The following is an 11,500-nucleotide window of genomic DNA, read 5'->3' on the forward strand; positions in this document are numbered from 1 at the left end:
CCGTGGCATTCAGTTAGAGGCTTTTCTTGCTACCCACCCCCTCCATGTTTTAAATACAGGTACTCACACCCATTTTGATCCTCGGACTCATACTCTCTCTTGCATCGATCTCTGTCTGCTCTTCCTCTGCCGCATTAGACTTCACCTTGTCTGTTCTCCTGGATTTACATGACAGCGATCATTTCCCAATCATTCTTACTTCCCCTTCATATTCACCACCTCTTTGTAACACACACTGGCAATTTAATCAGTTAATCCGTTTTAACTGCAGCTTCTCATTCTATACCCCAAACTTTGGGCAGGCATTCTCAGAAATGCGTGCCTTGGTGGTCTCCTGCTTGTGCTCCTGCAGTATGTTTGAAACGTGCTATGTGGGCAGGTACTGGTACAATAGAACCACAGAGAGACTTCTTGATTTTAAACAGAAGCATGCAATCACTCGCCTCTGTAATCTGTGACACTAAGCGCACTTGCTGGGGAGATTGCCTCCACCATCACCTCTGGTTCCTCTATGAGTGCAGTCTGGAAAAAAAGTACGAAAACTGAGTGGTAAATATCCTCCAGACCCGGCTCCTGTTCTGCGGGTTGCCGGTGTTGATATAGCAAACCCACTAGATGTTGCCAATGAAATTGGCAATCATCTGGTCCATATTTCTCAGGGGCTCCATTTATGCCCCTCATTTCTTTCCTCAAAGTTTGCTAGAGAGTTAGCACCCTTGGACTATTCTTCTCTCAGAGTAAACAGTATAATGTACCTTTTACACTTCAGGAACTGGAGGCAACACTCTCAGCTTGCCGATCATCGGCAGCTGGGCCAGACAACATTCATATTCGTATGCTACAACATTTACATCAGTCAGCCCTTGCAGTCCTATTAGAGACACACATCAGTCTCTCCACTCGTCAATGTGGCTTTCGTAAGGGCCGTTCTACCATAGACCTCTTACTACGCTTGGATGCGCATGTTCGTAATGCCTTTGCGAATAACCACTCAGTTATTGCCATATTTTTTGACCTTGAGAAGGCATATGACACAACTTGGAAGTATAATATTTTGGCCCAAGCCCACTCCTTAGGCCTCCAAGGCAATCTACCAGCCTTCCTTAAGAACTTTTTAACTGACAGATATATCCGTGTTCGTGTTAATAATGTGCTCTCCCTGGACTTTATCCAAGCTGAAGGTGTCCCCCAGGGATGTGTTCTGAGCACAACACTTTTTCTCCTTGCTATAAATGATTTAGACTCTAGTCTTCCATCCAATATTTGGTCATCGCTCTATTGACGATTTCGCTATTGCCTGTGCAGGTGCTGACTGTCACCTCATTACAGTTTCTCTCCAGCATGTGGTCGACCGTGTTTCAAATTGGGCCACCACACATGGGTTTAAATTTTCCAGTACCAAAAATCACCAAATTACTTTCAATAGATGTTTTCATCTCTGATCATCCTTTATACCTCTATGGCTCCAGCATCCTTGAACGTGATAGTCAGGTTTCTAGGCCTCCTCTTTGACCGTAGGTTATCCTGGAAACCTCACATTATCTCTCTGAAGACAACCTGTCACAGCTGGCTGAACCTTCTTAAAACCCTTGCTCATCTTTCATGGGGAGATGATCGTCGAACTCTCCTTCGCCTACATTCCACCCTCATTTTATCGAAACTTGATTATGGTGACCAGATCTATTCAGCGGCCTCTCCTGCTACTCTCTCTAGCCTGAACCCCATTTATCACCAAGGATTACGTTTATGCCTTATCCAATCGCCATGATGCCCATTGCCTTTGCTACTATGTACGCTCTCATGATCTCCGCAATCCTTCCATTTATAGAACAGTGACCGATGTTAGTAGACATTATTTGTTCGCTGCCCCTGTTTGCTCCGCCCCTTCATGTAACATCTCACTTTTCCCTACTCCCAGGGAAGTTCCAGCTGTTCGAGTCTGTTCTTTCTCACTCCCTTGCTCGAAAGTCCAACTGTCTATGGTAGCTTCTCGCTCTCTTTCTTGGTCACTTCCACTCTCATTCTCATGTCATTGCAGTGTACAAAGATGGCTCTAAGTCTTCTGACAGTGCATGATTTGCAGCAGTGTTTCTGGACAGCGTTGTACGAGGGCATTTACTATCTTCGGCTAGTATCTTTACTGCTGAATTGTATGCCATTCTTTCAGCACTTATCCGTATTGCATCTCTGCCTATGTCATCATTTGTGGTTGTCTCGGACTCCCTCAGTGCTTTACAGGCTATACAGAAATTTGATACACCTCACCCCTTAGTCCTCCGTATCCAACTTTGGCTATGCCACATCTCTACCAAGCATAAAGATACTGTTCTTTGTTGGGTCCCTGGTCATGTTGACGTACAGGGCAATGAACAGGCAGACACTGCTGCGTGGTCAGCAGTACATGACCTACCAGTTTCATATAGATGTGTTCCATTTACGGATTATTTTGCTGCAATAGCTACCCATCTTCACACCCGTTGGCAACAACGTTGGTCTATTCTAATCGGTAACAAACTTCAATCTATTAAACCGAGTATAGGTTACTGGCTGTCTTCTTGTCACCAGTATCGAGGTTGGGAGACTACTCTCTCCTGTCTTTTTTTCTTAAAAACAAAAAAAAAAAGAAGTAACCTAACCATGGAATACCCGATCCATGACCCCGCTACCCCCAGACCCCTTATTATTAGCGCACCCCGTTCTGAACTTGCCTCATCTTTTGGCCACTCTTTGGACACTCCTAAGGCCCCTGTTCCTCTTGCTGGTGCTGTTTCATCACCCACTTCAGGTGCCATGGTTTCGACTGACTCCTTTGATTTGTCTGACCTCCGCTCTATTTTGACTATGCTTCCAGCCTCTCCCTCTATGGTGCGGCGATTTTCTAATTGCCAGCCTGTCCTACACTGGACCGACTCTGGTCCCACTTCTAAATGCAACGACAATCTCCTGATGTTACTTCGTTACCTTCCCATTCTACTCGAAAACGACCAACATGTCATGCACCCCCCTCTCCACACTCAGTTTCGGACCACACAATGGACTAAATTCTTTACTTTAGGACTGACTTCTACTGCCTATCTTTCCAACCATAGCATTGGCAAAGTGCTCCTACACCACGTTGGTAGCAATATTTCCTTTCATGCTCTTAAGAGTGGTACGTGCATCATCACAGTCCAGAATTCTACGCAAGCTCATGATCTTTATCTTCTTTCACATATCGATACTATTCCTATCACTATCGAAAAACATCATTCCCTCAATTCTTGTAGTGGTACTGTTATTCTGCCCCATACCATAGTCCAACAGAATTTCCAGACATGTGGCAATGATATTCTCCAACAGCTGGAACTCCAAGATCTCCCAATTACCAAGGCAGACAATCATGTTCTTCCAGCCCACGGGCGAAGACAATACCCTTGCAATGTGGCTCATTTAACTTTTGACAGCCGTGAACTTCCATCTTCTGTTTATGTAGCAGGACATCAGTTACAAGTTCGGAAGGTGATCCCTACACCGCAACAGTGTAGGAATTGCTGGCGATTTGGCCACCCAGCAAAATATTGCAGATCTATAGCCGAATGCCCAGTCTGTGGTGCCGTTGACCATTCTAATGTCTTGCAGTCGACCTCCCTCTTGCCTTAATTGTAATGAGGCTCACCCTTCATACTCTCGCCGTTGCCAGATCTACTTAAATGAGCGGGAAATTTGTTACCTCAAAGAGGCTATGGCAGTTTCTCATCTCCATCTCCAAGGGAGACTACCCCGTGTTTCTTATTCTCATGTTTCAAAACGCCCCCCCACATCTGGTGTCCCATCTTCAGCAGCCTCTTCTGTGGTTGCCAGTCCCATAGCCACTTCTGTATCTAATTCTTTTGCTGTCCTGGGCTCAGATGTCCCTTCTTCAACACCTCAGTCTATTCTCACTTCTTCGTGTCCTCCCTAACAAACCCTGGTATCAAGAAGACATCATACAACACCTCCCAATCATCCCTCTACTTCTTAGAAGTCCAAAAAATCTCTTTTAACCCCTCCTTCTCTTCATCAACCTCCACATTTTACCTTTCCGGTCTCTGTACCTGGGTCTTCCAATTTCACTGGCTCAGTTACAAGTGTGGAGGTTCATCATCCTACTCTTCTGCCACCTCCCAGGTTTGTGCCTCTTTTGTCCCCTCCCACACTTCTCCAGTTCCCTCCACCCTTTAGCCCCCACCTACCTTGGTACAGTCCATTACAGCGCCGATCCTTACTCAAACTCCTCCCCCTTCCATCTCCGATATTGTTTCCCATACAACGTCTCTGAACTCCGAAACACTTGAAGCAATCTCTGAATATATTGCAGAGACCAAACCATCAACGGACACTGATCCACCCTCTGTTCCTTCTCTTTCCTCTTCTCCATCTGTGCAACTCCTTTCTTCACAGTGCACCGTTCCTTCGCTGCTTGAACGTTTTCCTTTGCCACTGTATATGGACTTTTCTAACCCCTCCAGTCCAAAGGTACCCTTACCTGCAAATTTCAGGTATCTTTATCGTTGCCAATCATGGCCTATTTACAGTGGAATATACGCAGCCTCAGGGGTAATCAGGGTGACCTTCAAATGTTGCTCTCCCAGTTTTCCCCTGTAGGTGTTTGCTTACAGGAACCAAAATTACACTCTGCTGTTATCTATCCCATCTCAGGCTATAATTTATTACATTCTTCAGATCCCTTTCCTGATGGGACCTTTGATGAAAGTGCCCTTCTTCTACGCACTGATATTCCGTACCATCAGCTATTTGTTCGCACTTCACTGCATTACACAGCAGCCCATATCCACATGCAAATGTGGTTTACACTCTGTTCTCTGTATCTCTCTCCTTCTCGGGCATTATCTATCCTGGATATTGCCTTTCTTGTTTTGTCGTTACCACCACCACTTCTGTTACTTGGCTATTTTAATGCCCATCATTTCCTCTGGGGGGGGGTGTCTCACTGTGATTCCCGTGGCATTCAGTTAGAGGCTTTTCTTGCTACCCACCCCCTCCATGTTTTAAATACAGGTACTCACACCCATTTTGATCCTCGGACTCATACTCTCTCTTGCATCGATCTCTGTCTGCTCTTCCTCTGCCGCATTAGACTTCACCTTGTCTGTTCTCCTGGATTTACATGACAGCGATCATTTCCCAATCATTCTTACTTCCCCTTCATATTCACCACCTCTTTGTAACACACACTGGCAATTTAATCAGTTAATCCGTTTTAACTGCAGCTTCTCATTCTATACCCCAAACTTTGGGCAGGCATTCTCAGAAATGCGTGCCTTGGTGGTCTCCTGCTTGTGCTCCTGCAGTATGTTTGAAACGTGCTATGTGGGCAGGTACTGGTACAATAGAACCACAGAGAGACTTCTTGATTTTAAACAGAAGCATGCAATCACTCGCCTCTGTAATCTGTGACACTAAGCGCACTTGCTGGGGAGATTGCCTCCACCATCACCTCTGGTTCCTCTATGAGTGCAGTCTGGAAAAAAAGTACGAAAACTGAGTGGTAAATATCCTCCAGACCCGGCTCCTGTTCTGCGGGTTGCCGGTGTTGATATAGCAAACCCACTAGATGTTGCCAATGAAATTGGCAATCATCTGGTCTGTATTTCTCAGGGGCTCCATTTATGCCCCTCATTTCTTTCCTCAAAGTTTGCTAGAGAGTTAGCACCCTTGGACTATTCTTCTCTCAGAGTAAACAGTATAATGTACCTTTTACACTTCAGGAACTGGAGGCAACACTCTCAGCTTGCCGATCATCGGCAGCTGGGCCAGACAACATTCATATTCGTATGCTACAACATTTACATCAGTCAGCCCTTGCAGTCCTATTAGAGACACACATCAGTCTCTCCACTCGTCAATGTGGCTTTCGTAAGGGCCGTTCTACCATAGACCTCTTACTACGCTTGGATGCGCATGTTCGTAATGCCTTTGCGAATAACCACTCAGTTATTGCCATATTTTTTGACCTTGAGAAGGCATATGACACAACTTGGAAGTATAATATTTTGGCCCAAGCCCACTCCTTAGGCCTCCAAGGCAATCTACCAGCCTTCCTTAAGAACTTTTTAACTGACAGATATATCCGTGTTCGTGTTAATAATGTGCTCTCCCTGGACTTTATCCAAGCTGAAGGTGTCCCCCAGGGATGTGTTCTGAGCACAACACTTTTTCTCCTTGCTATAAATGATTTAGACTCTAGTCTTCCATCCAATATTTGGTCATCGCTCTATTGACGATTTCGCTATTGCCTGTGCAGGTGCTGACTGTCACCTCATTACAGTTTCTCTCCAGCATGTGGTCGACCGTGTTTCAAATTGGGCCACCACACATGGGTTTAAATTTTCCAGTACCAAAAATCACCAAATTACTTTCAATAGATGTTTTCATCTCTGATCATCCTTTATACCTCTATGGCTCCAGCATCCTTGAACGTGATAGTCAGGTTTCTAGGCCTCCTCTTTGACCGTAGGTTATCCTGGAAACCTCACATTATCTCTCTGAAGACAACCTGTCACAGCTGGCTGAACCTTCTTAAAACCCTTGCTCATCTTTCATGGGGAGATGATCGTCGAACTCTCCTTCGCCTACATTCCACCCTCATTTTATCGAAACTTGATTATGGTGACCAGATCTATTCAGCGGCCTCTCCTGCTACTCTCTCTAGCCTGAACCCCATTTATCACCAAGGATTACGTTTATGCCTTATCCAATCGCCATGATGCCCATTGCCTTTGCTACTATGTACGCTCTCATGATCTCCGCAATCCTTCCATTTATAGAACAGTGACCGATGTTAGTAGACATTATTTGTTCGCTGCCCCTGTTTGCTCCGCCCCTTCATGTAACATCTCACTTTTCCCTACTCCCAGGGAAGTTCCAGCTGTTCGAGTCTGTTCTTTCTCACTCCCTTGCTCGAAAGTCCAACTGTCTATGGTAGCTTCTCGCTCTCTTTCTTGGTCACTTCCACTCTCATTCTCATGTCATTGCAGTGTACAAAGATGGCTCTAAGTCTTCTGACAGTGCATGATTTGCAGCAGTGTTTCTGGACAGCGTTGTACGAGGGCATTTACTATCTTCGGCTAGTATCTTTACTGCTGAATTGTATGCCATTCTTTCAGCACTTATCCGTATTGCATCTCTGCCTATGTCATCATTTGTGGTTGTCTCGGACTCCCTCAGTGCTTTACAGGCTATACAGAAATTTGATACACCTCACCCCTTAGTCCTCCGTATCCAACTTTGGCTATGCCACATCTCTACCAAGCATAAAGATACTGTTCTTTGTTGGGTCCCTGGTCATGTTGACGTACAGGGCAATGAACAGGCAGACACTGCTGCGTGGTCAGCAGTACATGACCTACCAGTTTCATATAGATGTGTTCCATTTACGGATTATTTTGCTGCAATAGCTACCCATCTTCACACCCGTTGGCAACAACGTTGGTCTATTCTAATCGGTAACAAACTTCAATCTATTAAACCGAGTATAGGTTACTGGCTGTCTTCTTGTCACCAGTATCGAGGTTGGGAGACTACTCTCTCCTGTCTTCGCATTGGCCATACTCGTCTTACTCATGGATATCTGGTGGAGAGGCGCCCTGCTCCTCTCTGTGAGAATTGTCAGGTTCCATTATCGGTCAGCCACATTCTGTTAGACTGCCCACTTAATCAACGAGCATGCAGAATTTACCTCCAAATTCGTCTTCACTCCTCTGTTCTCTCTTTACCTTCCCTTCTCGCTGATTGACCCACCTTTCATCCGAACTCTCTCGTTGACTTATTGACAACAACTGACTGACTTCTCAAACTCTGATGATACCTTCAGCCCTTTCTACCTCAATCTCTTGCTACCCTCTACCCCCGCACTATCCCCTGCCTCGCTGTTTTCTGTAACCTACTGATCACCCCTTCCCCCTTCTGCCGCCCAATACCCTCGCTTCCTTACCTGCCCTGAAGCGCTCTATAGCACTAGTGGCTTAGCGCTTTTTTATAATAATAAAAATAATAATAATAATAATAATGTGGAGAGTTATTTTGTGAGACAGGGGTCCAGTGACTCAAGCTGGTCCTAGTGGCATTAAAAGACAGAAAAAGGAAGTAACACCAGAGAGGGCTTTGATACCTGAAGTCCTCATGGAGGAGGATTCTCCTTCAAAACACTAACCCCAACTCCCTCTCTCCTCCTCCATATCTTCCAGATGCCATCATCAATCTTCAAAAAAGGTAAGTAAAATGTTACTTTGCTTATTTAAATCTACTAATACACAAATGATCACTATATTTGTTATGTATGTAAAACTATAATTAACCTCTAAAATGTATTTTTTGTGAATATTTTTGGGTTTCTGGAACAGATTAATTGCATTTCCATTATTTCTTCTGGGAAATATTGCTTTGCTTTTCAGACTTAGCTAATTTAGAACTAACTCCTGGAACAGATTAAGTACGATATTTGAAGTTCCAATGTAAATAAATGCCTAGGCATATATATATATATATATATATAAGTAGTGATAAAAGCGGCTAGGGGGTCCCTTCCGGTTTAGGGCCTTCCACTGAGCGGTGTATCCGGTCTAGGACCAGCAGCTGGAGGGTCACCTTTTCACACCTAGGTGTTACTTCCGGTTTGACCTTGACCTCGCCCTCGAGACTACCTCACCCTCGACCCCCCTTCGCGACCCCCCCTTCGCGACCTCCCCCCCCTTCGCGACCCCCCGTCGTGCCGTGCGCCCGCCCCGCCCGCGCGCCCGCCCATGCGCCCGCCCGCGCGCCCGCCCGCGCCCTTCGCGACCCCCGCCCGCGCGCCCGCCCGCGCCCTTCGTGACCCCCCGCCCACGCCTTCTGCTGCGCCTTCTGCAGCGTCGTCCAGATCGCCCCCCGTGCCTCGAATTTTTTTTTCTTATGATCTCCTTGGATCAAGTTTTTTGGATTCCCCCCTATGGGGTTTCGAATTTTTTTTGAATTTCATTTTCTTGTGCTCTCCATCTCCTCGGATCAAATTTTTGAGGTTCCCCCTCCCACTTTCACCCCCCATCCCCAAAAAATTTCTCAATATCAAAGTCTCCACTTCCTCGGATGCCCCTCCCACTTTCACCCCCCAACCCCAAAAATTTCTCGATAATACAAGTTTTGGATTTCCCCCCCCCTATGGGGGTTTCGAAATTCTCCAATTCCTCGGATCAAGTTTTTGGAATCCCCCCTCTGGGGGTAAGCATGCTTACTACAGGTCTAAACAAGTCAAATGACCTAAGAAGGGTGTTTACTCGGCGGTCAGTGACGTCACGTGTTGACCCAGCACACAGGTTGAATCAGGCTGACAGTGACGTCACGCGCACACAGGCTGAATCTTGTCGATCCTTTTAGTTCATTAAAGTTAATAAGGGGACACAGTACATCAGAAAGGCACATTTTTTCGTTAATACCCACAATTTCTTTACAACACAAGTCTAGACATTTTTTTTAACTATTTCATCTCAGGTCACTCCCCACGAAGTAACCTCCCCCCCACCCTCCCAAACCCTCACACTCCAACCAACACCTCACAATTTTCACTCATAACCCCAATTTTTCTCGTTTTAACCCTTTTAGTTCATTAAAGTTAATAAGGGGACACAGTACATCAGAAAGTCACCACATCGCTTACATCCACTTTCGTTAAATTCACTACTCACAATTTTACATATTACGAAGTTAAATACGCACTTTTACTTTGAACATCTTCAAAAACACTCTCATAAATCATTTGAATACTCACAAAAATACCTTTATACATTTCCAAACAACACTGAAATACTCCAAAAACATCATTCGAACACCCCCAAATCACCTCTGAATACTCCCAGAACACCTTCATAAGTACTCTTGCACATCATTTGAACACCTTCATAAGTACTCTCATAATCATTTGTACACCTTCAAAAAGCACCTTTGAATACTCACATAAACACCCTTGAACACCTTCAAAACACCTTTGAATAACCTCAAAACACCTTTGAACACCTTTAAAACACCCTTGAACACCTTCAAAACACCCTTGAACACCTTCAAAAAACAACATTTGAACACACTCAAAACACCTTTGAACACCTTTGAACATTTCCAAAACACTATTTGAGTACTCCCAAATAAGATTTGACATCTCTAATTTATCTGCACTTACACATTTCATTAAATTACAACTCATCCCTCAGTCTCCCAGACTAGGCATTTTCTCGTTTTTACCCTTTTAGTTCATTAAAGTTATTAAGGGGACACAATACATCAGAAAAAAAAGTCACAAAAACTAACTCAAACACTTTACTTTGAACACCCCCAAAACACTCTCATAATCATTTGAATACTCACATAACACCCTTGAACACCTTCAAAACACCTTTGAATATCGTTTTTAAACTAATTTCATCACAACCCACTTATATCATCTTTTTTTCGGTAACTCTAATTCGACTACACTACCCTCATCAATTACCAACAAATTTTACTCGTTTTAACTAATGTCATCACTGTAACCAAGATTTTCACAAAAAAAAAAAAACTCTATGACACCTAACACACACGCACACACACACCCCACAACACCCACAACCCACAATTTTTCTCGTTTTAACCCTTTTAGTTCATTAAAGTTAATAAGGGGACACAGTACATCAGAAAGTCACAACAACAACAACCCACAACCCACAATTTTTTCTCGTTTTAGCTAATTTCATCAGAAAGTCACAACACCCACACCGCACATTTTTTTCTCGTTTTAACCCTTTTACACCCATCAACACTTTCAAACACCCTTGAACACCTTCAAAACACCCTTGATCACCTTCAAAAAACAACATTTGAACACACTCAAATCACCTTTGAACACCTTTGAACATCACCAAAACACTCTCATAAATCATTTGAATACTCACATAAACACCCTTGAACACCTTCAAAACACTCTTGAACACCTTCAAAAAACACCTTTGAACATTTTCAATCAACACCGAAACACTTCCAAAAACACAATTTGAGTACTCCCAATTACACCACTGAATACTACTAAAACACCGCTGAATTCAATCAAAACACCCTTCAACACCTTCAAACACCCTTGAACACCTTCAAAACACTCTTGAACACCTTCAAAAACACCTTCGAACATTTCCAATCAACACTGAAACACTTCCAAAAACACAATTTGAGTACTCCCAATTACACCACTGAATTCTACTAAAACACCACTGAATTCAATCAAAAACACCCTTCAACACCTTCAAAACACCTTTGAACACCTTCAAAACACCTTTGAACACCTTCAAAACACTCTCATAATCATTTGAACACACTCAAAACACCTTTGAATAACCTCAAAACACCTTTGAACACCTTCAAAAACACCCTTGAACACCTTCAAAACACTCTTGAACACCTTCAAAAACACCTTCGAACATTTCCAATCAACACTGAAACACTTCCAAAAAACACAATTTGAGTA

This window comes from Cherax quadricarinatus, chromosome 64 (genome assembly GCF_038502225.1).
Source record: "Cherax quadricarinatus isolate ZL_2023a chromosome 64, ASM3850222v1, whole genome shotgun sequence".
NCBI lineage: Eukaryota > Metazoa > Arthropoda > Malacostraca > Decapoda > Parastacidae > Cherax > Cherax quadricarinatus.